Here is a 26337-nt window from a genome sequence, read left to right on the forward strand (position 1 = left end):
TCAGAGTGAGGATAAGTGAAAGAACACATCACATACAGCAGTTCATTATAATATAAATTACACACTAAGTGAACAGCCTTTTCAGAGGAAAAATATTTAAAAAAAATATCAAAAATCCTCCCCACCCTCCTACCCCATAACAAGACAGAACAACACAAAACAAAACACAAGACCAACAGCAGCACAACACAAACACCCCTACCCAACCCCCAATCTCAAAATCCATTAACAGAAAAAACCAAATCCTACACCTTATCCAAAAAGATCACAAAATGACCCCCACCTTTCCTCATATTCAATTTCCCTATGATGTTGAATTGCCTGAGTCTTCTCATACCAAGAAAGTGTCCGCGTATCCGACACCCAATTCACGCAATGCGGCTTCTTCCTAGATTTCCACACCTTCATTATTTGTTTTATGGCCATCAACAATGCCCTATCAATCCAATCTGAATAGTCCCACAACTCCACATTCCAACCATCAGTTGAAAGGAAAATCACTGATAGAAAGGTATGAGGCAAGAACATACCAGTTACCATATCAATACGATCTAAAACCACTCGCCAAAAGTCTACCACTCTACTACACACTCAGAGCATTTGCAGATAAGTCCCTCACAAGTTTCCACACCCCCAGCATAAGTCCACATCAGTCAAACATCTCCCTTTCATCCTCACCGGTGTCCAATACATACGACCCAAAAGACGTTGGTGAATATACCTCAGATTCAAATCAACCTTGGCCTTCACCGAAGCCCTCAAGCTATTATCCCACAAATTCTCAAAAAGGTCAGTTCCCATATCACATACCCAATTCAGTCGCAACAAGTCCCATGAATTCCTCATACAATCCTGCGGAGGCATCAACTTAACATATGAAGAAACCGTTTGAGGAGATATAGCGAAGATCTCAAAAATATGAGGACTACCACCTAAAGGTTCACTCAAATTTGTATCCTTTCTACTAGTAACCGCTCTAAAAGCCCATACCTACCCGCCTCCCTGTTATGCAACCCATAACAATTAACCAATTCTCCAAACGGAACCATCCTTCCCCCTCTCCATACATCCCCAATCTTCAGAACACCCCTATTAGCCCAACCCCTCCAATCAAGCATTTTATCATTAATGGTTAGACCCGGATCCAACCAAATAGAAGCCGAAGCATACAAGTACAAACATTGTCCACACCCCAGAATCCAAGCAACCAAAGCCGACTTTGAAACCACTAGAGCTTCCAATTTAGCACACTGCCTTTCTATACACCACTCCTTGTTTATCGTTAAACACTCTCACTGCACGTTCTGTTTGATTGCAAAGCCCCTCCATCCGAAACATCTGCAAGAGAATGCACTATTGCAGCATACACAAACATCCTAACATGCCCCCAGCACACCTTTGGCTATGCACACAACATTGCAACCCTTTCCACACCCACCACAACACTGTACATCCAAGCAAGCAACCATGTGGGCACCCAACATTATGCACAAACGTTACATACGTAGCAGCAGTTCTACCCATCTCCCCCAAACCATAAAACACCCATTCACAAACATGTGTTGCACTTAGCAGAAGCCACAAACATAGCACAGCCTGCACTACTCGTACGCACTACCATGCACACAGTATTGTCACTGCCAACCTATGAACAGCACCTGCACAACATTGGGCCTACTTCAATAAATCTGCACACAGCAGAGTAACCAACCACATATACGCTGCCCTTCAACCATACCCACTTCCATACTCACATTATGTACCCACTGCACCCTGTGACCATACTACCCAACTTCTCACTGCACCATCTCCTGCCGCACACTAAATACTGTAGCCTGTTTCAACTATCACCACAACCATAGAATGCACAGTCCACGCTTTGCAAATCACTTGTGCTGCTGTAGCATGTCGACAATGTGCTCCACATGCATTCTCCAGGGATCACCACCCTGTGCCTCATACACTGCCAAACCTGCATTGCACCAGTGGGTCTGCTCGTTGCACACATTCCCCCCACCGTAATTCAACAAGACATGTCAGCATATCCCAAACTACCACTATGTACATATGCACCACTGCCACCAGCACTCCTAACCAACCTCGACACGGCAATGGGCATCGCACATCATAACATACAACTGTTACCACAATGTGTAAACATTACACTGTCTCCGGCACCCCTACGCCCTTTCATTCACATACTACTGTCTTACCATTTCCACTCAGAAAGGATTGTTTCACTGGCAACGTAAACACAACATGTTTACAACATTGCCCATACTGCAAGCCTTGTGCACACAGCACACTATCCAAGCACATATAAGCTGACCGTCAACCATACCCTGCAACATACTGACAGTATTCAAGCATTGCACCCAGTGGCCACACAGCGTGACACTTCACTGCAGCATCTCTAACCACAGGGCACCGCCATGGAGCTATGCAGTACCAAATTGCAATAGTTAACAATGTACAAACAAGAGACTCTCTCCTGCATCTCTGTACACTTTCAATCACATACTATGGGCGTATCCACTGCCATGGACAAAGTATTGTGCCACGGCCAACCTACCCACAATCTGTTTGCAACAGTGGCCTATACTGGCTTAAATGTGCTGCACACACATTCCTTAAATGTCACCACCCTCTAACTCATGCACATTGAAAAATGCATTACTGTTGTGCGTGTCCTCAAGGCCTAGGCTCTTGAATGCATGGGTTATGGCCTACGGCCATGCATCTAATAGTGTAGGCCTTGAACACACTCACAGCAACATAATGCCACCATGCATGTGTCCATATCAGCACCTGCGACAATCCACACACACCAGTGCCACCAACACTTCTACCCAACCTGCGCACCACCACGTAGCTATGTAGCAACAAAGTGCAACAGTTCACACAATGTGGAAAGAAAACACTCTCTCCTGCACCCCTATACACTTTCATTCACATACTATAGGTGTACCCACTCCCATTCATGTGAGTAGGTTGACTGTGTCACTGCCAACCTACTCACATTTAGTTTTCAGCACTAACGCTACTGCAACCAATCTGCACACACAGCACTATGCAAGCACCACCCTGTACCGGATACAGAGGCAAACATGCCTTCCTGCGGTGTGTATGTTGCAGCCCTATGCTCCTCAGTGCATGCCCTACAGCCTACAGACTTTGGCCAGGGACCCAATAGTGTAATCCTTCCACAGACCAACCTCACCTTCATTCACCCATGCATGCTCCATGTGCGCCATTACTGAATTTCATCCGCACCGCCACCCGCGCTCCCACCCAACCTATGGCATGTGCAATTCACTCCCCATCTGCAAATTTCATGCCACCACTCGCCACGAAAAGAGTTAGCGGAAAACAGGACGCGGCAGAAGCTAAGGGACCGTTACGACAGCTGCCTCCAATCACCACAGAAAATACTAGCCTACGTATGTCACATGAACCACTTATCACTCCCCTAGCCATTCCCTCCCTTATTACCGGCAACACAATGCAAACAGTACATTTTCCAGACCCTTCCGCGGCTGCACAGTCCTCCGATACACCATGGCGGCTTGCCCAAAAAAGTTTGACGCACAGCACGCTTCCCTCCAGCCAACCACCAGCCGTGTCCAAACTTCTCCGACACCACGCCGTACCGCGATCCAATGACACTTCTGTCTGCGGAACGAACAGGGACATTTTTGGGGACGAACATTTCAGTATTTTACAAAGAAATTACTTGTCCGATTGCTGCCACACACACAAAATCACGCCTTCTGGCCCAAGCACCCGCTCCTGGCACAAATTTGGAGAACATTCATCCAGCCATTCGGGCTGTAGCTGTGCGCAAAGTTTTTCCCCATTCAGTCTATGGGGAAAAAAAATGTTTGGGACCCCACCCCTGTAACTTTTCTCCACTGCACGAAACCTCGCCCAACTTTCAGAGCCGGTCATATACTTTTTTGCAAAGTTTTGTGAGGATTCGTCCAAGGGGAGCGGAGTTATAAGCCACCAAAAAAAGTGATTTTCCTATGAGTTTAGCAAATTAACCATAACTAAATGGCCGCTACCGCGGGTCGTGTAATATATGCAGTGGAACCAATAAATGAAAACAAAACTACGAGAATGATTCTAACCTTCGACATTGAAATAACAGAAGTGAAACGAATATTCCGTAGACATTGGCGGATCTTACTGGCAGATAAGGATTTGGCTGCAAATCTGAAAATTAATCCTGAAATAAGTTACAGACGGAATCGATCCCTGAAAGACAGTATGGTACAAAGCTTCATGGATGGACCATCCACAAAAGAAACATGGCTAAAAACACAGAAGCCTGGTTTCCGAAAGTGCACCAGATGCAACATTTGAAAATTTGCTAAAAACTGTGTGTCCTATGAACATCCGGTGCTAGGTAATTCCATTACCATTCAGGAGAAGATCACATGCGAAACAGATTTTGTAGTTTATGTACTGGCATGTGCATGTAAGAAATGGTACATCGGGAGTACCAAGTGTAAACTGAAAATTCGGATCCAACAACATGTGAGGGCCATTCAACACCAAGATCCGAATTATCCCATGGCCAAGCACTTTAGTGATTATCATGAGGCGAAGATGGACAGTTTCTACTTCTTTGGGATACACAAGATAGAGATCGATCCCAGAGGAGGTAACAGAGAGAAGAAACTTCGACAAAAAGAAACTTGTTGCATCTTAGATTTTGAAAGCAAAACTCCTGGTGGGCACAATACAGATGAAGAACTCTACATGTTCCTGGGTTAACATTTGAATTGTTATGATGCAATGAGACTGATAGAATTTTGATCGGAGTACTAATGTGGACCATGATATGCAAGCGAACTTGCTCTCCCGAGTAGATTGTACCCAGTATGAGAAGAAAGGATTTCCTGTGGTATAACAAGTCCTTTTGTCCGTTTGGAGATTTTGTCTGTTGTGTTGGTCTTTTGTTCCCTACCTCCTCTCTTTTCCAATATTGGGTTAACAGTAGAGACTGTGCAATTTTAATTCACTTTTGGGGTTTGATGGGTTTGGGTGATCCAACTCACATTGATATTTGTAGGGTTTTAATTAGATGTGACATGTGGCTGTTCATACTGAGATTTTAAACCTTTTTATGATTTTAATCTGCATATAAAGATTGGTACCTGTCCTTGGCAGAATTATAGGCACATGCACTTTCTGGAGGGAGAGACGAATAGCACTTTTTCCAAAATTGCTGCTAGCACATTGCACTTTGAACCAAGGTACGAGTACCATATGTTTATATTAACCGAAAGCCAGCCGGTGACGGTTTTAGTCAAATACCCGCCAACCCTTAATATCAAGTATGGCAGGCGTCGTGAAGGACCATTTGGACCTAGTAAATAGGGGCACTATGCACTTTATGGCTATGTTGCTGACATTATGCACTTTACAGCTATGCTGAGAGCAATCTGCAATACTTTTTTAGATTAAGCAATATGTGCACTATGCAGTTTCATGGCTACGCTAATAGCATTATGCATTTTTTAGCTATGCTGCAAGTAATGTTAAGTTAATATTAAATGTATTTCATTATCTATAATAGTATTGTATTTCTATCACCTTTGGAATTACTAAAGAGTATTATCTGTACAGGGTTATGCAGCAGGTCATTTGATCTCCATCAGACAATTAAGAGGCAACGACAAGCACTAAACTGTGACACACAAACCTTATGTCAATAACTGGTACCTTCACCAAGACTCAAGACATGTTACTTAAAAGGAGGGCTAAGATACATAGCAGCCCGGGTTTAGCAAACCCTATGATAAAACAGACCCGTTCCAATATGGCCGACACGGTTATTCGGCAGATAGATTGGGTAGTCCTCTCTTTATGTCTGTTCACATGTCACATGGGGTATTTTAACCCTCTACAATGTTTGGGTTATTAGTTGTGAACAAGCGGTCAGTGGACCGTTAAAGGCATCGACTCCATCTACTATGCGCTAGCTACCTTGGGAGGGCCACAATGTGTGTGGCTTGTGAAAACTTTTTCTTGCCATGAGGATCTGCAATGATTTTATGGATTTTTTCCTTTTGATATCTAAATAAAGTGGAACAATTTTGCACTTTGGTTTCCTGACTTTGTAAATTCTTCTGGGACCAAGGAGTGCTCCTCCACCAACTGCGGAAACGACAGCTGAAGTAAAATATATATAATATATACATATATACAAAAAGGAAAACAAACTGCACTCCAGGCAAACACGTAAATCTCCACAGATAATGGTAAATGTACTGAAGAAAATACAACTCAGCTCGTAATTAAAAAAGTGCCGATTATTGTTTTTTTTTAAAAAAAAAGGATAAGAAAAATGTCACGCAGTAGGTCTGTAACAAGGGTACAACAGAGGCAGGACGCCATCCTGCTAAAAAAAGATGCGTTTCGCGCACCACTCGGCACTTCACTCGTGAGGTAGCAAGGCAGACTGCAGTAATAAAGGACAAACATAAATCCTACTGCTATGTCTGCTACTTACAGCTAGATGAGGGACTTGGTGCGAGCAGCTCGGCAGACATCTTAGAACATATAGCCACAGTAGGGTAAAAGTCCAAGTAAAGAAGCCAACGCAGAATGGCATACACACACTAATGATGCAATATAGATAAATTAAACCATAACAAAAGAAAACGTAATTAAGTAATAAATACTGGGTTTGCTGACTGAAATCCCACATCTGTTATGCTCTAATAGCCTCACTGCAAAACCATAAAAAGTCATGTAGTGGTATGGTGTTAAAACAAATAATCCACAAATGTCCACAGCATTGAATTAATTTCAAGATAAAATAATTAAAGAAGTGAAATATGCATTAACCACCTCATAAAAAATTGCAGCACATATGAACATAATTGAGCACATAGTTCATGCCACAATACAAATTTTTCGAAATCAAACATGTTAACACAATTAGAAGCCTGGCGCAATTAATGTCTTGACCAACGGCAGATTGCTATACGAGTATATAGAACAGCCAATAATGTGCATAGTGCAAAATGTTGCTGGCAGCATCTAAGATAAAGAGCAAAATAATGCATAATTAACATCAATACACATAAAATTCTGCTCTTCCTATGAGTTTAGCAAATCAACCATAACTACACAGCCGCTACCGCGGGTCATGTAATATATATTATATATATATTCAGTAAAAAAATGTTGTTAAGGGGACGTTATGGTTCCAAGTAAAACCGAAAAACCCATGAAATTCACCAGTTATGGTAAGCTAAGCAACCATAACTCGTGCCACCACCGTGCATTGCTAAGACTAACACCCAGGACATCAAAGATGACATCACAAATGCACATGGAACGAAAATGGACATGCTTATGCAAAATTTCAATCTTTTGAAACATTTTGTGGAAGACCACATAAAAGAAAAAAATAAATATTGTCCCACATGCACCTGTTCCCCCTCCATGTCCCAGTCAACTATCCCCAAACCCTCAACACCAAGAACAATGTTTGGATGAGACTTCCATCCCTTCAGTCCCTCCCATCCATCCTCTCCAAACCCCTAATTCCCCTGTATTTGTGTCAGTTTCTGCTTCCCCATCTCTGTAATAAATTTTATATCTGTATATAATAAAAAAATAGTGTGTTTTAAATCAGTCCTTTGTGTCTTATTTTTTTTTAAAAAGGCAGTTGGGACGTCCGCGGACAGCGCGGGTGTCCGGGATATCTGTAATTAACCAAAATGGGGATGTCCTAAGGACACTATACCTGTCCACAAGCAAGATGAAATTGTTCTTAGAACACACTCGATGTCCGGGATGTCCGCAATTAACCAAAATGGAGGTGTCCTATGGATACTATTCCTGTCTGTAGAACATCTATGCACATGCGCATCACACCCATAAATCCTACGACATTGCGGCTGTCCGCAAATGTCCGTCTCACGTGTGTCGCACTTTTAATAAGTTTGAGGACCCGAACACTGTCCGTAGAACACCTGCGTTCCTGCACTTTTAGAGTCCTGCGGACACCCGTCCCTCCACAATTAAAATAAATGGAGGTGTCCTAAGGACACTATACCTGTCCGTACTATCCGCAAGCAAGATGGAACTGTTCTTAGAACACGCGCGGTGCCCGGGATGTCTGTAATTAAGTAAAATGGAGGAGTCCTAAGGCCACTATACATGTCCGTACTGTCTGTAGAACATCTATGCACATGCGCACCACACCCATAAATCCTACGAACATCGCGCCTGCCCGTAACTGTCTGTTTCACGTGTGTCGCACTTGTAATTTCTTTCTGGACACGAACACTGTCCGTAGAACACATGCATGCATGCGCACTGCCACTCATGTGCATTTGGTGTCCTGCGGAAACCCGTTCCCTTCGCGGACGTGTTCGCAACGTCATCATGTGACCGCACCCACGCTGAGCGTGTATCCTGATTTATGGACACTATCCGGGTCCCTGAACATTTTAAAAGTACTTTTTTAGACAATCCAAAGCAGGAGACAAACTATTCACCATTACACATGTCCCAGACAATGACCCTGGCTTTCTACATGCTTTTTAGAACTTTGAGCCTTTTTGGGGTGTTCGATCTGTCCGCGAAGCGAGCACCAGCACCCCTATAAAAGGCCACACCCCAGAGCTGATCTCTATTCTGTCTTCCTAGTATTGAAGATAACCTGCTTTTGCTGTGCTGCCTTTGCTGAAACCTGATGGCATCCATGGCTTCTGTTCTTCCACCTGGTGCTACATCTGCCTCAGCACCACCACTGCCCCCTCCACCACCCCCACCACCTCCCCAAGGGCCTGAAGAGGGGAACAGGAGTGAGGATGTAGAAGAGGATGACTTAGTGGAAGTCCCTACTACCAGCACTCGCCGTGAGTCTTGGGTGTGGCGGTTGTTTACCATTCATGGTGACGTACCAAAAGCACGTGCGAACAAGGTCACTTGCAACCAGTGCAAAATGGTGCTGAGTCGTGGGAGGCCTGGTTCGTACAGCTTTGGTTCGACATCTATGAAGCGACACCTAAGGTCGTTCCACGCTGGTGCCATTCACAAGGTTGTACCATGTGATCAACGTAGTAGGTTGAGTTCCTCTACCACATCCTCAGTTTCCGCTCCTATCACCACAAGACACACTCCTGTGGGACAGCGCATCCCTCCAACTGCCTCAGAGGCCATCCATGATGCTGTTGACCCTTACCTTTTTAGGGTCACAGTTTTGAGTATGTACTGCGACGCAGTACTCAGCAGGGGGGAGAGTCTTCGAAGTGCTTTCGAGACTGCGGTCACGGAGCACCAGAAGACCGTGCTACCTACCTAAGTAAGGCCCACCCTACATCTTCCTCTCTCCACCTGCCCTTTCTTATCCCTGTGGTTGGTGTCCCTTCCTTACACTCCTTTCCCCTCCTTTCCCTGTGTGTCATGTGTAAAAAAACAAAATAAATATAAAACAAAAACCAAAAAAAAAGGCTTTTTTCAGAGCCGCCTTTCACAGTTTAACAATAGAAGTGTCAAATAAATGGTGCAAGGCCCTGTGCTTGTTTTAGAAGTCTGTGGCCAGTACGCAGACATCTACAATTTTGGGGGTGCTGCCCTACCAAAACATTGCACTTTTCTCTGGGAGGAAGCTTTTGGTGGGTTGTTTGTGTTTGAAAAACTTGAAATGGTCAACCTCTACTGCAAAATGGATGACTAATTCCAAAAAAGGTTGCAATGCATTTTGTACATTTCTCAGAAAAATCTGATTTGCAACATAAGATGGACTCCATCTCTGCAAAAAATGTATGGGCTACGAAACATAATATTTTCATTGTGAAAAGAGGACATGTCAACATCTCTTAGAAAGGCAAAAACAGCCTTATTGACATTGTGCCTCGCTTTGTGGACTAAATGAAAAAGAACGCAGCAAACATGTCCATGACCTTCCCAAGTCCTTCTTTCATTGCAAATTGCAGAGAAATTCCAGACACATGTCCTAAACTGTTCTTGGTACCTCTCTATCTCCAAACTAGCACAGAGAGGTACCAAGTCCAGCCACTTCATTCCACGCAGTACATGCCAGTGCACTTCCACATGAGGGAATCCAAGATCTGCAGCTACTCCACAGCGTTCTGTATGCACCTCCAACCAATGTATCCATGAGTCTCCCAAAATCCAGATAATCTGTTTTGTGAAACACACAGCCATAGCTATCTGTTCTTCTCTCAGGAAAAAGACTCTGACAAACTCTCTCCTTACACAACACACCCAGTAAACTTTACTGACCAATCCCTTGCTCTGCTCATTCTCATTTGCATGCCTCTCCACCCCAAAATTCCTGTATGTTATATATTCGCTGTCCGCAGACTACCGCCATGTCCGCGGACATATAAAAAATCTGAGCGTGGTGAATGTAAATTTAAATAGTGTACCCCATTTCCCCTTTGAGGTTGGCTCTGAAAAGAGCCGTTTTGAGTTTTTTCTTTTGCAGATACTTGACAGACACCTGTTATTTTGTATTTTTTCTTACTTTACACCTAAAATCTTCACATAACCTTCTCCAAAGCAACCCTTACATTCCAAAACAGAATGGCATTTCCCTTAAAAGATAAGGAAATGCCATCTTCTTTAAAATAAACAGCATTACTTGAATCAATATTCTCATTATTACAGAAGAACATAGCAGCTCTAAGCATGAAAGCACACATGCCTCGGTTGATTGCACACCTAGCAATATTTTTCTGAGGACAAAAAACAGAACTATTGTCCCATATTGCCCTAGGTACTAATCCAGAAAAAAATACTTTGGCATTTGGAAAGATGTTCATTACTGCTTGAACCAAGTGTTCTAAATCTGCCAACAAAATAGGGGCACCCACATAGCCCAAATGGAAAGCACCATAGTGCAAAACTGTTCATCCTGCCCATATCTTCACAAACCTGTACAATTCCCTGTACATTGCAATCAGGCACAGTGCTCCACACCACCTCCACTACTTTAACATCAAAATTGTTTGCCACATGCCTGCATTGAGCATACTTCTGTAAACCACGCACAAACATATCTTCAAGCACCAACACCCTGACTTTCTCCACCTCTGCCATCTTCACTACACACAGTCTCTTTCAACACAAATCCACAACCTCAATATCTGATTGGCTGATGCCTACAGTCCCCTTTCAATGGTGGATTTGCTGGAAAACCCCAGATGTGGCACGCCCTGTCCACGGACAGCCGCAGTGTCCGCGGACCGCGTAACATTTAGACAGCCCTTCTACCCTTCCCACATCACTCTCTGTGCCATTGTCTCATTGGATACAGCTAAGCAGTCACACAACCAACCACCAATCACATCCAAGACCTCTACATCTAACCACATCATCAGAGTTCAGCACTTCAAATGTACTGTTGATCACTTGGAGTACAAGTCTCATATCATTGGAAAGCACCTACTACAAAAACTACTGTACAAGTCTCCAAGATTTCTACTTGAAGCTGCATGCATATCCACATGCATGAATACAAACTACAGGTATGCATATTTTCTGCACAGTACATGTACAACTCTTATGAATGCATATAAACAGAGTAACTGCCACTTAACCTGTATAACCTATAAAATTAACTTCCTGTCATTTTTTCCCCATCTGCTATAATCAACTGTCACTTCCAAACCTATCTGCTATCTAATTTCTTTTTTTACACACGCAGCTATCTAAAAAATTATAATATTAAAAGATGGGAGAAATAACAGTATAATTGTAGAAAAACACTTAGTAGTGCATTATAAAAGTACACACGGCCAGGATAAGGTCATGCATCTTTATACACTCACACAGATGGACACAATCATTGAAAAGCTCCCAGCTGAAATAACACCACTGCCTGCAAATCACATCCTTCTGCTTTATTAACCACATCTTCACAAATGCATACATTCCAATGCTTTTCTATACAGTTTCCACCATTTAACTTATAAAAATTGCAAAATAAGTATATCATTATTTATTTTATCTGCTAACATTCAATAACACAGCCTTAAGAAACCAAGTGAGTTTCATACACTTACTATTCTACTCATTTGCAAAGCATGTTGAACTAACATATTTAAAGTAAAATATAAAGACTGCACATAGTCAAAGGAAATTGCATGAACACACTATGTTCAGATATCAAACAAGAATACTACTACAAAAACATAAAAATCAACGTCTAAATTAACATCAGTGCTATAAAAACACAAAATTACTAACTTCTTTCCTTTACAATTGCAGTGAAGACAACTCTCCAGAAAAGCAGCATCTGAAGTACAAACAACAACTCAGAACTAACCTGCTCATTCCACACAAAAAAGTAAGTAGAATACCACCATAATATTCTTACTGTGGGTTTGATTCACGGTATTTGTGTGCCAAAAAACAGATTTGTGCACCATTCTGCCCACAAATCCCCATTTGTTAAACAGGGATGGATTTGCGCACACATCCCCGTTTTTCGGTGGTCAAATGACATAAATCAGTCCCTAGAATGTTAGTATTGCATACCAAACAACTGTTTTAATTCTATATCATTAGATCAAGTATTTGTGCTTCTCCTCACCACTAGCTTACTTTCTACTGTCATCTGAACCCCAGTATAGTAACACACAAATACAAAAATAGCCTTCCCAACTAGTTGTAGCTGCCCAATACACAATCACACCCCCACATACATCCTTACCATTATACTCAGACACTCATGCACACAGCACACATACATTGCATAACAGCCCAACAGATACCTTCTTTTTTTTTTCAACAGACCCCAAAGAATGTCTACCAAAAAGAAAGTCCATAGAAAGCAATGCAGAAGTAGAGCAAATTAAAATAAGTGTCCAACATAAGCATCCATCTCTAGCAGAATTTGTACAAAAAGTTCAAACAAATGATCTAATAGATTCATTAAGCGAAACAAAACAAGCTTCCAGTACAAAAACTTTCCCTACTATTTCAAAATGTAAAACGAAACAGAAAGTGATTTAACAAGAATTCAGCTACCACTTCTGCGAACACTGCTCCTATAAATCTTGATGTAGTGGCAAGTAACCATACCAAAAAGTATTTGAGAAAAAATGTTCGGCCACAGAGTCCTTCAGAATCTTATAGAAACAGGAGACAAATCATGCACAACCCTTAAAACCTACCACAGAAAATTAATCTTAAGCTTTTTTTAAAGCCCTGCTAGAAGTTTGCAGACAGCACGACTGTCCGGGATGTCCACAATTAAAATCTAGGTGTCCTGCGGACACTGCGCCTGCCCGTAAGGTCGGTAAAGTTGTGTCGCAATTTTAATTGGTTCAGGGGCCACGCCCCTGGCTACAGACACCTGGGCGCATGCGTATCACATGCCCTGCGCCCTCCGAACACCGAGCCTGTCTGCAATGTCCGTAAAGGTGTGTCGCAAAGTTAATTCGTTCAGGGATCCCACCCCTATCCTACGGACACCTGGGCGCATGCGCATCTGATCCTGTACCCTCCGAACACTGAGCCAGTCTGCATATGTCCGTAGCATGGGTCACACTTTTAATCAGTTCGGGGATCCAAGCAATGTCCTACGGACCCTGGGCGCATGCGCACTCCGCACCTGTGCAATAGGTGTCCTACGGACAGCCGTCCTACCCGCGGACGTCACCATGTGACCACACCCACGCTGAGCATCGGACCGTATCCATGGACAGTGTCCGGGCCCCCGAAACCAAAAAAAGTGTTTGACCATTCCAAGGCATTTTAAGGTGAAACTTTTTCTTTTTAAAACAATATTTATTATCTTAACAAACAACAAACCAAACATTACAACCATTTAGGACGTTCATAAACAGTTTCAGGCATCACATTATTCAGTGCTATCCTCCGTCCTCGCCCCTCCCTTCCCACAAACACGAGCCGTCTTATCCGTGCCATCTGCATGATCAAATTCAGGTATTTCGATATTTGTCAACTCATCCGAGTCTTCCGTTTCGTGATTGACCTAGTGGGGGTTTGCCATTGAGGCCACCAGTTGCCTCCAGGCTATCAAGGGGCCCACTTCCTCCTCTCCCCCCCCCTAGTGACTGCTTCATACCATACCTTAGTTTCTGCTTCTGCCCATTTCAAGAGGTCCGCCCACCAACTCTCCACCCTAGGCCTATGGGTCGCTTTCCAGCACATTGCTATTCTGCGTTTGGCCAGGATACAGGCCAGGTCTTTCATCTTGCTGATATGTTTTGAATTACGTGGCCTGGGAAAACTCCCAAGCATGCATGCCCAGGCAGACCTCACGTCAAGCACCACACCCCCATTGGCCATTCTCGTCTTTATTTCTTCCCAAGATCTCTGCACCTCTGGGCAAGCCCAGAACATGTGCAACAGCCCCGCCTCCACCTCCCCACACCTGGGGCATTTCTGTACAGCCGAGCCTCCAAACCTGGCTATTCTGCCACGGGTCAGATAAGCTCTGTGGGTGACATACAGCTGGATCTGCTGGAGTCTCGCTTTACGGGAAACCTTCTTATGGTACCGTTGGACTCTATCCCACTGTCCCTCTGTCATGGGTTCACCCACCTCCTCCTCATCCCAGTCAAGCCTCAGTTGGAGCAGCTCCTTCCCAGCCTTTGCCCTCAGGAGCTCATATATCCGAGATATTTCGTGCCCACCTTCCGAGACATCATGCATCATTTCAAGGGTGGCATCAGGTTCTTCCGCTAGTACCGTCTCAGACCACCTCTCTTTCATCCGTTTCATGAGCCTGGTATAAGTAATGTATTGGCCCCTATGCACCCCTGTCTCCTCCTGCAGCCTCTGGAATTCCAGTGCCTCCCCCTCCTGCCATATGTCTCCTAGTGTGGCTAGGCCCACCGGTTCCCAGTATCTGTGGACCCCTTTGGGTCTTCCCCGCAGAACACCACCAGCGGGACCTGCTGAGAGAGCGGGTCTGGGTCGCCCACAGTTCTCCATGCTCTGTGCCAGACTTCCCAGCCCGGTTCTAGGTCATTTGGTCAAATCTAAATGGTTTTTTGTTTTTTCACATTTTTTTGGGGGGGTCCCCCCTAACCCCTTTTTTTTGCTAAAAACCCCTTTTTTCCCCTAAACGAAAACCTAAAATATATATATATATAAAAAAAATGCGACCATTTGACCTGTCGACCAAATTGTGTCGACGATTTGTCTGTCGACCAATTGACTAGACACCTCCCAGCCCAGCACCAATAGTCTTCCCATCCCCACCATTTAGTTTTTTGCAGCCACACTGTCTCTCTAAGGAAATATGGGGCTGAATCACCCTGCAGGAGCCTAGCTTCTGCCGAGTCCTCTGCAGACAACCACCTAGCCACATACAACTGTCCCGCCAAGTAATACAACTCAAAATTCAGCAGGTATTTGCCCCCCTTATCACACGTATTCTGTAATTTCCATAGGGCCACCCTATTCCTGGAGTTGTGCCACAAGAAGCCCCTACACAGGCCATGAAGTCTCACAAAAAAGCGTCTGGGGATCAGATACGGAACATTCACAAAAAATGCAAAAGTCTGGGCAAAACCACCATTTTGAGCAGCGCTGCTCTTCCCATCATAGCAAGGGGTAATCTAGACCAGAACACCATGCTATTTTTAATTCCTTAAATTGCTTTCTCCGTGTTATGTTTGTGCTCAGTCTCTATCTTATGGTAAATATTTACGCCCAGATATCTGAACGTCTCGGTCTGCCAGGGTATCTGCAGGGTGGGCAGCTCTTCCAGTGGGACACTTTTATACCTCCCCAGGGGGAACACACTGGACCTCCCGGGGTCGACCGATATGCCCGAGAGGGTGTGTTACGCTCACCTGGCTCCCAAAGAGGCGTCGATCGGAACTGGACAGCTGCAGTCTCCACCAATGTGACGCGTAGGGCCGAGATGACGGACTGGACTGGCCCACCTAGCTTCGTTTGCTTGACCCGTAGTAATATTCTTCTGCAAATGGAGAAAGGGAATTAACCACCCGTGGAGTTGAGCGTAAATCCCCCCACCCCCGCTGTTCTACCCACAGATCACCATTGATGTCCCCTCTTATAGTCTCACCTGATGGTTTGAAAAGATGAGCTCTCCATCCTGCATTGAGCGCAGGGGCGCGTTGATAACCAGTTGCTTCACTGGCTCGAATGAATTGGTGAGTTCCAGAACAATATTGACTCCTATTGACTCCGAGATTCCTGGTAAGACGCCGTAAGTATAAAGTTCGTAAGAGTTCAAATGCCTGACTTTCACTCTTGTCCGATTTCTTGCAGGTTGCAGCTTGACACTAATGAAGAGTTCCTCGTGGCAACCAGTAGTATTCTGGTAAGGATTTGTATTTTCCAACAGTTCGATAAAATAATGTCAATATGTAACCTGTTGCTTTCTCCCTTATTCAGGCACTGAGAGAAAGTATGAAGTCTTGGGGAATAATACCTCCGGCGGTAAAATCAGGTAAGTCTATTGTGGTGAGGAGGGTTCCCCTTGTTAGTCCCTTTGTTTCACCTTGCTGTCCTTTTGTTTCCCCTTAGGGGCCAGGGTTCGGCGAAGATGCAATGGAAGCTGCGCCGACCCGTGAAGAGGAATAGTACCCCTGGTGGTAAAATCAGGTAAGTCTATGGGGGGTAACTAATATTCCTCTGTGTATTCCCTTGGCTCACCTTGCAGTTCTGGTCTTCTCCTTAGGTGCCGGAGTGCGGCGGGAACATGCAGGAGGATGCGGTGGAATGTGAAGATGCTGCGAAGGGCGGTGAGTGCAGCGCGGCGCTGCAGCAGGCGAGGCGACGCGCATAAAATAACTTCTTTCTTCCAGCTCGAAGGCGCGATGGATCGGGAATTCAGGTAAGGATTAAAGGTATTGCTCTTGTTCTAACCTTTTCTCCTTCTTTCTCCCTTTTTCTAGGAGCTCCAAACTCGAGGCGCGCGTGGCAGAAGGCTGGATGCAGACTTGCAGGCACGATGAGCGTTTCGCTGCTGGATGCAGAATAACGCGAAGCGTGTGCTGCTCTTCGGGTGTGGTTTAAATAGCCTCTAAAGTAGTCCCAGGTAAGTATTCCTCCCCAGCCCAGCCCGAGTAAAAAATAGTCCCTAAGTAAAGTAGTCCCTTCCAAGCCTCTTTTGGATTTGGAGCTCTTGCAGCATGGTCTGCATCAGGTAAGTTTGCAGCATGGTCTGCATCAGGTAAGTTTTAATCTATGAGCCTGGCGCCAATGGCGCCAGGACTGGACCCAAATAGCCCCTAGCAGGGGTTGTTGGGCTTGCTTAGGATAACTTGATGCCTGCTTCCGGGGTTGCTGGACGTGGTCTGGGTCCCCGGGGGTAGGCACGATGACAGGGTGGCGTAGCGATCCATCACCTCCAGCACATATTGCAAATTCTCTTCCGGGAAACGCGAGTAGAGGAGCATATCATCTGCATACAGTGATATCAGGTGTGAGCCTCCCGTTGTACGAATTCCCACCTCCCCGTGTTGTTGCCTCAGGCAAATTGCCAACGGCTCTAATGCCAGGATTTACAACATGGGCGACCAGGGGAAACCCTGTCTGCCCCCCCCGCTGAGTTGCCATTTATCTGAGATTATAGTTCCTGTTTTGACTCTCGCAATCGGGGAGCTATACAGCATCTGGGCCCATCTAATGTATCCCGGTCCCATCCCGTATCCTTTCATGGCCACCTGACAGAATCAAAAGCTTTCACCGCATCCAGCGACACGATGGCCAACTCGCTCGGGTCTTCCTCGGCTTGATCAATGATGTGATGCAGCCTCCTATGGTTGGTTGTGATATTTCTACCGGGGACATAGCCTGTTTGATCCGGGTGTATCAGCTTGCCTATTACTCTCCTAAGTCTGTTGGCCAGCACTGCTTTGAGTATTTTACTATCCTGATTAAGCATAGACAAGGGCCTATAAAACCCACACTCCACTGCCTGGTTTCAGGAGCGGGATGATCACTGCCTCACGAAGGGTCTCCGGCAGTTGCCCTCGCTCATAGGCTTCATTGAACATGGCCAGCAGCGGCTGGAGCAGCTCCTGCTTATATGTTTTATAATACTCACTGGGCAACCCATCCGACCCAGGCGCTTTAAATGTGGGCAGGTTTTGGATCACTGCCTCCAGTTCATCCGGGGTGATGGGGGCATCTAGGTCTGCACGTTCTAAGTCATCCAAGGTGGGCAACCCTATGTCCTCTATTGTTTCCAGTATCTCTTGACCCATGTCCTCTCCTGCGTCCTCATATAGTCGTTTGTAATACTTGAGGAACTCCTCGTTTACTCCCTCCTGGGTATTACAAATTTGGCCTTCCGCATCCCTGACTTCTCTGATCACCGGGCGTGGGGCTCTCATTTTTGTATAACCAGGCCAATAGTCTGACCGGCCTATCCCCCCCCCCGCATGTTGCCTCTCTGTATATTTCTTATAACTTAGCTTGCATAATCTGTCCCAGAGTTCACTACAGGTCCTCTATAAATCCCTTATCTTGGCGCTGTCCTCTCGGGTGGTCCCCCCATGCTCTGTATCAGGCTTTCCATCTCTCTTTCTGCTTCCTGCAGTTCCTGTTCTATACCCCCTTGGAGCCCTTTATATTTTGATATGGCTACCCCACGCACCACCACCTTAAATGCCTCCCATACTGTTCCCGTGGATCGTACACTGCCCGTGTTGATATCAAAATATTCTTCGTTGGCCTCCCTCAGGTCCTCTCGAAATCCTGCATCCTGTAGGGCCTCAGCTCTAAGCCTCCATGTCGGGATTCGCGCCCTGGGGGGGTTGATGTCGCCACTCTACGACCAAAGGCGAGTGGTCGGAAAGTACCCTGGCCTTATATTCTGCGCCCACCGTCTCTCCCACTATCTCGGCGGCAGCAAACACATAGTCCAGCCTCGTGTGCAGGTCATGTGGCGCTGCATAATGCGAGTACTGGCTGTCCGTTGGGTGCAGTCGTCTCCACACATCCTCTAGACCGAGGTCTGTCAGCAGTGTCCTCAGTGCTTTAGCTGCCGGGGCCGGCTTATCTGACTTGGCATCTGACCTGTCCATCACGGGGTTCAGGGTGCAACTAAAGTCCCCTCCCCACACTATTGCGCCACCTAACAGGGGGCATATTTTGCTATATAGGGACCTATAATATGCTGCTGCGTCATGGTTAGGGGCGTACACATTTATAATGTTCACTTCCCTGTTCTCCAGGAGTCCCACCACCACCACCATTCTACCTTCCGGATCTATCGTTGATCTGAGCAGCTGAAACGGCACATGCGGTGCCACCCATGTGATCACCCCTCTTGCATATGCCGAGTATGTAGCTCCTATGACGTTACCCTTCCATTTTCTCCTGACCACCTCCAACTTCTCCTTGGTGAGGTGGGTCTCCTGTAGCAAAGCTATGTCAATTCGCATCCTCTTTAGGTACATCATCACTTTAATACGTTTTAGATGGCTATTGAGGCCCCGCACATTCCAGGCCACCACTCTGAGATTACCCGATGCCATCTACTCAATGTTCTCCCCATCCACCCTCCCCTCTGATGTCTTCCCTGATGGCCCGTTTTCCGACTCATATCCCTCCCAACCACAACAACTCCCCCACCCCTTTCCCCAACTCTGCCCCACTGCACACAACCCTTCCCCTCCCCCCACCCCACCCAACCCCAACAAATGCCCAGCTCCATCCCTGGATCTCAGGCCCACCCGCGTCTGGTGCTATCTCGTGAACCGAGGGCTAGGACCCTGCGGGGCGTCACCGATCTAACAGTGACCTAACTAAGTGTAATACTAACGGGTTCAAGGTATGTCTCCCAGGAGCTCCCACTCATCCGATTAGGATTGTTGCATCTAACGGATCCTGCCAGCATGTATTTGCTACAACACATTCCCCACAAGCTTAATTTAATACTATATTCAAGTCCCAATGTCTTAGCTATGTCACCAGAGATGACCCAGCTGCATGCTACTTATCTTCTGCGACTCCCGTCTGGATATCCGTTTCTTGAGGGCGACCCTACATGTCCAACCATTCCATAGCATCCTCTGGCGTCTCGAAAAACAGAGTTTTGTTCTTGTAGAACACTTTCAATTTGGCCGGGTAGAGCAACATATAACGGTGGCCGGCCTCTCTTAACCTCCTTTTCACCGTCCTGAAGTTCATCCTGCTACGCTCTACGTGCAAAGTATAGTCCGGGTATGCTGTGATTTTCGCCGGCCCCCTTTCGATCGTTCCTCCCTTCCGGAAGAATAAGAGTATCTTCTCCCGATCCCGGTAGTTCAGAATCTTTGCGATCAGCGGCCACCGGGGGTTTCCTGGGGGTGGTCTCCTTGTCAAGGTCCTGTGCGCCCTCTCAACTGCAAAACCCTGGGTCAGTGCTCCGCCAGTTATCTCCTGCAGGAGCATGGTTTCAACATATTCTGTTGGTTTAGGCCCCTCCATTCCTTCTGGCAGACCAATGATATGAATGCTATTGCGTCTGGCACGCCCTTCTGCCTCCTCCGCCCTGTTCTCTAGGTTGCCCACACGCTGGACAAGGGCATGGAGCTCCGATCCGTGGGCGGCGCATGCCGCCGTGTTCGGGACAATCTCCTTTTCTAAGTTTCCAGTGCGCTCTGCAAGCATCCGCACATCCTGTCTCAAAAAATTAACTTCCTCCTGGACCACTCCGATCTTAAGGTCCAGACCCACTTTCAGATCGTTCATTGCCAGGCCCAGTTTGGTCTCCCAGGCAACTTTCAAGTCTGCAATCGCTGCCAGCACTTCCTGGATCGTGCCCGGTGTCTCCGCTACTGCCGTAGTAGTGTCCTTGCTTTTGCCCCCTTCTGCACCTGGAGGCGTCTTGGCATAGGCCTCCAGCATGGGCTGTTTGTTCCTGGGTTTGACAATTTTAGAAGACATCCTGCTATATTGTCCGGCCATAAGCCAGCAGCACCACCCTATGTGCGAGAGTCCACGTGGCGTCAGGCCACTCTTGGCGTTTCAGGGGCCGTTTCAGCTGTGTGCAGGTGTGTCCTTATTGCTCGCCCCACACCTAGAATGTGCTGTGTCCTCCAACGTACCGGCGCTTGCGCAGTGTCGTACTACTGGTCCCTGCTGTATTTCCTTCAGTAGCCAGTGGTCATGTGCACCAACTGACCCAGCGCTCTCCTGCTCCGACACTCTGTTGGCCTCAAGGCCATTCAGCCCACAGTCCAGCCCTAGGTGCTTTCCTCACATTCCTTGGCTAAGGAGGCCGCCTTATATTGTATCTGGGGACCAGCAAGTGCCCCGGAGTCAGCCTCCTTTACTGTCTTACTCCTGCAGCCCGTAGTGAGGTCCCACCAGACTCAGACCTTGTTCGCACACCTCGGTGCGTTCTGGCACTCGGTGTGGGCTGCTTTGTACCCCAGCTTGGATGCAGCCCCACTCCATCCGTGGGCCAGGGTGCATTCTCTGAGCCCCTTCCCATCTCCACCTTTCACAGCTGCCAGCACATGTGCAGCGGGCGTCCTCCCGCACTTCTTTGCCTCCCCCAGGGCCTTATAGTGCCCTGGCAGAACTCTCTGGATGTCCCTTTTAGGCCCCTAGGTATTGTGGTCTCTTCAGCCTCCAATGCTCCTTGGAGGTGGCCCCCTGGAGCGTGCCTGGTCTCCTGTATTCCCTCACAGCACCGGCCGCTGTACTTTCCACAAGCAGCTTAGCTTGCAGTATCATAGGTCGTGTGGGGGATTTGTCTTGAACTGTTGACAGCCCCTTTAAATTCTCTTATTCACTCCTCGTGCCCAAAGTCTGATTCCCAGTGTTCACGTATACAGCCACTGCCGCTCTTTCCCTCTCGCCAGCCCCAGGGTCTACTGCTACAATACTGCATGCCCGTTCACTAGCACCATAAGCTGAGCGCAGCGCTCGTTCATTTCTTCTCTAGGTGCGCTGACACAAAGTGTCTCATGTAGCTTCTGCCAACGTTCGGTCACACTTCCCGCAGGCCCAGCACCCGCTGCCTTGTGCTCGGCGGGTCTCGTTAACTTCAAAATATGTATGCACGTCTTCAGATGCCGTGTTATGACAGCTGTTCTCCCCAGCCCGCAAGACTTGTGCGTGGCCCGTTCAGCCCACCACACACACTCCGCTCCCCAGCATCACGGCCCATCCGAGTCTGTGTCTTAAGGCAGGGTACATCCATCCGTTGCAGGTTCCGGCTGGGCTCTCATTTCGTTATCGCTGCGGCGCCCTCATGTATCCTGATGATTCCTTTGTTCTAGTCGCCATTTTGTATCCTACTTCCCCCTCCGGCGCTCACAGTTTCTAAGCAAACATAACTTTGTATCTGTGCATCTCGCGTGCACCAAAAGTTCAGCGAGTGCGTTCTCTGCCTTCAGAATCAAGCATCCGTGTATACACTTTTTCACAGGATCATCACAGGAGCTCCTCCGGAACACGTCCTCTTACATGGCCGTCCTAGCCACGCCCCCTTTTTAAGGTGAAACTTCACCCTTGCAGAGGTCCTAGACCATGCCCCTGGCGATCTAGAGACTTTTTGCAACTTTTTGAGCCCAGTTTGGGGTTCGAAGTGTCCGAGGAGCACGCAAATGTCCATGGAGCGCTCCCCAGTACCCCTATAAAAGGCCAAACTCCACTGCTGCCCCTCATTCTGTTTATGGTGACCAGAACTGCTAAATACTGCTGCAGGTTGCTGGATTCCTTGAATGCTGGATTGCCGAGATGCAGATTGGCTGGAATAGCTATATAATGGCATCCACTGATGCTGCATCTGCTGTCTCTGCCTCAGCACCACCCCCACCATTTGAAGGGCCTGGGGAGGGGAACAGGCGTGGTGATGTAGAGAGGGATCAAGAAGAGGAGGAGGATGAGGTAGTTGAAGTCCCCACTACCAGCTGCCAAAGTGAGTCTTGGGTGTGGAGGCGGTTTACCACCGTTGGGGGGATAACCAAGGTTTGTGCAGACAAGGTGCGCTGCAACGACTGTGTACTCGCGGCAAGTCAGTGCTGTACAGCTACGGCACCAACTCTATGCGGTGAAACCGGAGGTCCAACCACAAGGCGGCAGTTGAGAGGGTCATCTCCTTTGAACAGGGTAGTAGGTTGAGTTCCTCTGCAGCATCCTCTTTATCTGCTCCTGTCACCATAAGCGACACTCCAATGAGGCAGCAGATCTCTGAACCAGCCTCACAGGCCATACACAAAGCAGCAGACCCTTACCTTTCGAGGGTCCCTGTATTTGCATGCAATGCAACGCGATACCCTGCAGGGGAGAGCAATTTCAAGTGTTTGAGGCTACGGTCCAGGAGCACTCCTCAAAAGGAAATTGTTTATATTAATATTAAAGAGAATTAAACCACTAATAAAATTAATTAGTAAACTACAAAAAGTACTTCGCAACATACGCAATATCAACATAGATACCCATCCAAATTTTTGTGCAGGTCAGTGTATTCACACAACCAGCACAGAGCCATATTACAATGAAGAGGCATTCAAACAAGAGCAAAGAAACATAATTGCCATACATAGTAGTGGCCGAGGGTATGAAAAGGTAGACCCCATTATGGCAGAAGACATGCGGATTGAAAGAATATCCCCAACAAACTTGCAATCAACTCTCCATTGCACCGAACCAATCCGTCCCGTCTACAAATGCCTGTACATCTCAATGTGTAACGTACAAAAACAAACCTTCAAATCTTTACGGCAATTCCTCAATCAGTATGTCAAAGCCAAAGACAAACTAAAATTACAAACGATGGACTCCTGTCCAGTGTGCAAATACACAGGACTACGAGGACATTCATTAGCCTGCATTTCCGGACCTGCTTGCAGAAGCACCTTCCACCACATTAAAATGTTACACACCATTAAACTGTACACAATCTTGTTCAGAGATTGTACTATGCAAAAAGTCCTGCTTTAGCACTGGAGCATTTAAATCAAATTTTCCTACATGGCACAGCCAAAGAACTCCTGGAAGAAATAGACCACATCGAAAGCAAATATTTTGGAAGTGAACAGCACTTAGAAAAATCCAGTAACTTTATAACAGACGAGCGACAACCTTACAGATGACAACCTATTGCACACAAATTTAAAAGCACATATGCTGAAGTACCAAACCAAGTATGCCTCTGATGTCGCAGAACTTTTTATAGAAAGAGGACCAGAACTGTAGATATACCATACAAAATAGAAGATGACGAGGAATCCCAATTGGTCCAATAAGCTCTTTACTTTATAGCAGAAAACAAATACGAAATAACTAATCCCGCAATACTTTGCACATACTGCACTGCAAAGCTTGATAATAAACAAATGCCGTCACAAGCTATCACTAATAACTTGGAAATATTCCCACTTCCAAAACCAACAGCTTAATTTGTATGAGAGCATTGTAATCCAAATAGTACACCCATTTCAAGCAATAACACGCCTTCAATCAAAAACAGCCAAGTTGCCTCCTTCTGAATTGCTGAAAGACATTCGTGGCAAAGTAGTTTATTTGCCATTAGATCTTAAAGAAAATGTAGACACTCTGGGAGTGCAACGGCCAATAGATCAATCTTTGATTATCCTAGGGAATTGTGTACCTACAAAAGACAAAACTATTTGGCAGCAATTAGTTGACTTAAACAAAGTTAGAGAAGCCCTACAATATCTTAAAAGATAATAATGAATACTACAAAGAAATAAACATTGAAGTAAACCTGAGAGAAAACACCAAAATAATTCAGGATTCCTCATCAACTGGCAATTTGAACTTGTAGATCCTACAACAGCATCCAATATTTTAGACCAGCATACAATTCACCCACTGCACTCCAAGGACAGCATAGATGATGCACTTGAAAAATATCAAATGCGGCAAACCAAAGGATCAACAATCAGCATATGGGAAAAAAGTGTAGAAGCACAAGCCTTTCCTCTACTCTTTCCTACTGGAAAAGGTGGATGGTATGAAGAAAGATGCACTCAAATAACAGCATCAGAATACCACTCTTTACTAATGTATGCTGAAGATCTGAGATTCCGTCAAAACGTTGAATACATATTCCACCTCCTGTTTGAAAGTGAACTAGCAACTCTATGTTACGGAGTTGCACACTGTAATATCTTACTGTGTAGCTTATGTATAGGTAGCCATAACAAGGTAACCAGGAGCATGACCAAGGGTGGAATGTGGAACATAGAATGTGAAGGGAAAGATGCTTGGAGAGAATGTAGAGCACTCATTACAGTTTGTGTTGCTGATTGAGCCGGTGGGCTAACCTGCATACTTAATAAAGTATCTTTTCTCCCATATATGGTGTAAGCTTACATCATTTCAATGGCGACGAGGATGGGATCGAGGATGGCAGCCCACCGAGTAGTTATCCAAAATTGAGCACGATTAATCTGAGCTTTGTGTGTTCTTGTGTTCAACTAACCTGTCTGAGAATTACCAAAGGGGATGAGACAGATGGACCTGAGAAGGAAGGAACATCCGGTGAGCCTTTGATTTTATATGGACTTTACCAGCAAACTAGCTCTTTAATGGTTACTAGAGAGCAAGCAACTCAATAAGGATACCGACAATACAGAATCAGAAGTAAGTGAAATGTGCTGCTTGTGCGTTCAGGGATGCGCAATGATTTAAAAAGACGTGATCTGTAGACAAGGGTCTGAACGGCCATTTTGCTGAGTGGACCACACTATCAACGGAAAAGCATCCGTGCGTAAATTGCGATCAAACTGATATTCGCTGCATGTCATTTTAGCATCTTATAAAACAGAACACCACATACCAGATCAAAGCAGAGCGTGCTGCGCGCATAGTTCGGTGGACTGGCTGGGCGTTGTTTGAAACGGAGTCACGTACCGGAGCGAGGGAGCATTCTTTCGAGATGGCACATGTTTGCTGAAGGCGTGTACACGTTAGAGAAAAGGACCTTTTTTGTACTCGAAAACGTGCCATTTTGTGTTTCCAAGGAAACCCAATTCTATTCAAGCGAAGGACATGGACCGAAGCAGCGATTTCATATCTAATACATACATCAAGTTAATTATAACGCAAAGGTGTTATGAATAAATCCAAGTAACACAATGTTCAAGAACTTCAAAGTGCATTGAGGAAACTGAATTTATAGTACAAACGTGCAAATAAAATTCAATTCAACTGACTCTGCGAGTTTGTAAAGGACATAGGGCCTCATTACACATTGTGCGGTAGGGATTTAACGTTACCGGTAAGGGAATACCGGTACCGTTAAATACCCATGACAATTACGACCCGGCTCACCGCTAATTGCGGCACCGCTAAGTACGATGCCACTTATAGCGGCTAGTCCGCGGGCGCGCGACCCTCGATCCCGTAAATAATGCCATGCCG

General features: G+C 46.0%; 1 protein-coding gene across 2 annotated transcripts in view; it reads right to left on the reverse strand.

Moving 5' to 3' along the window:
* Positions 1 to 26337, reverse strand: part of ZSWIM8 (zinc finger SWIM-type containing 8) — a 3132642-nt gene that overhangs the window by 1205469 nt on the left and 1900836 nt on the right. The gene's annotated exons all lie outside the window — the stretch shown is intronic.

This window comes from Ambystoma mexicanum, chromosome 8 (assembly GCF_040938575.1).
Source record: "Ambystoma mexicanum isolate Mex_15411 chromosome 8, UKY_AmexF1_1, whole genome shotgun sequence".
Classification (NCBI taxonomy): Eukaryota; Metazoa; Chordata; class Amphibia; order Caudata; family Ambystomatidae; genus Ambystoma; species Ambystoma mexicanum.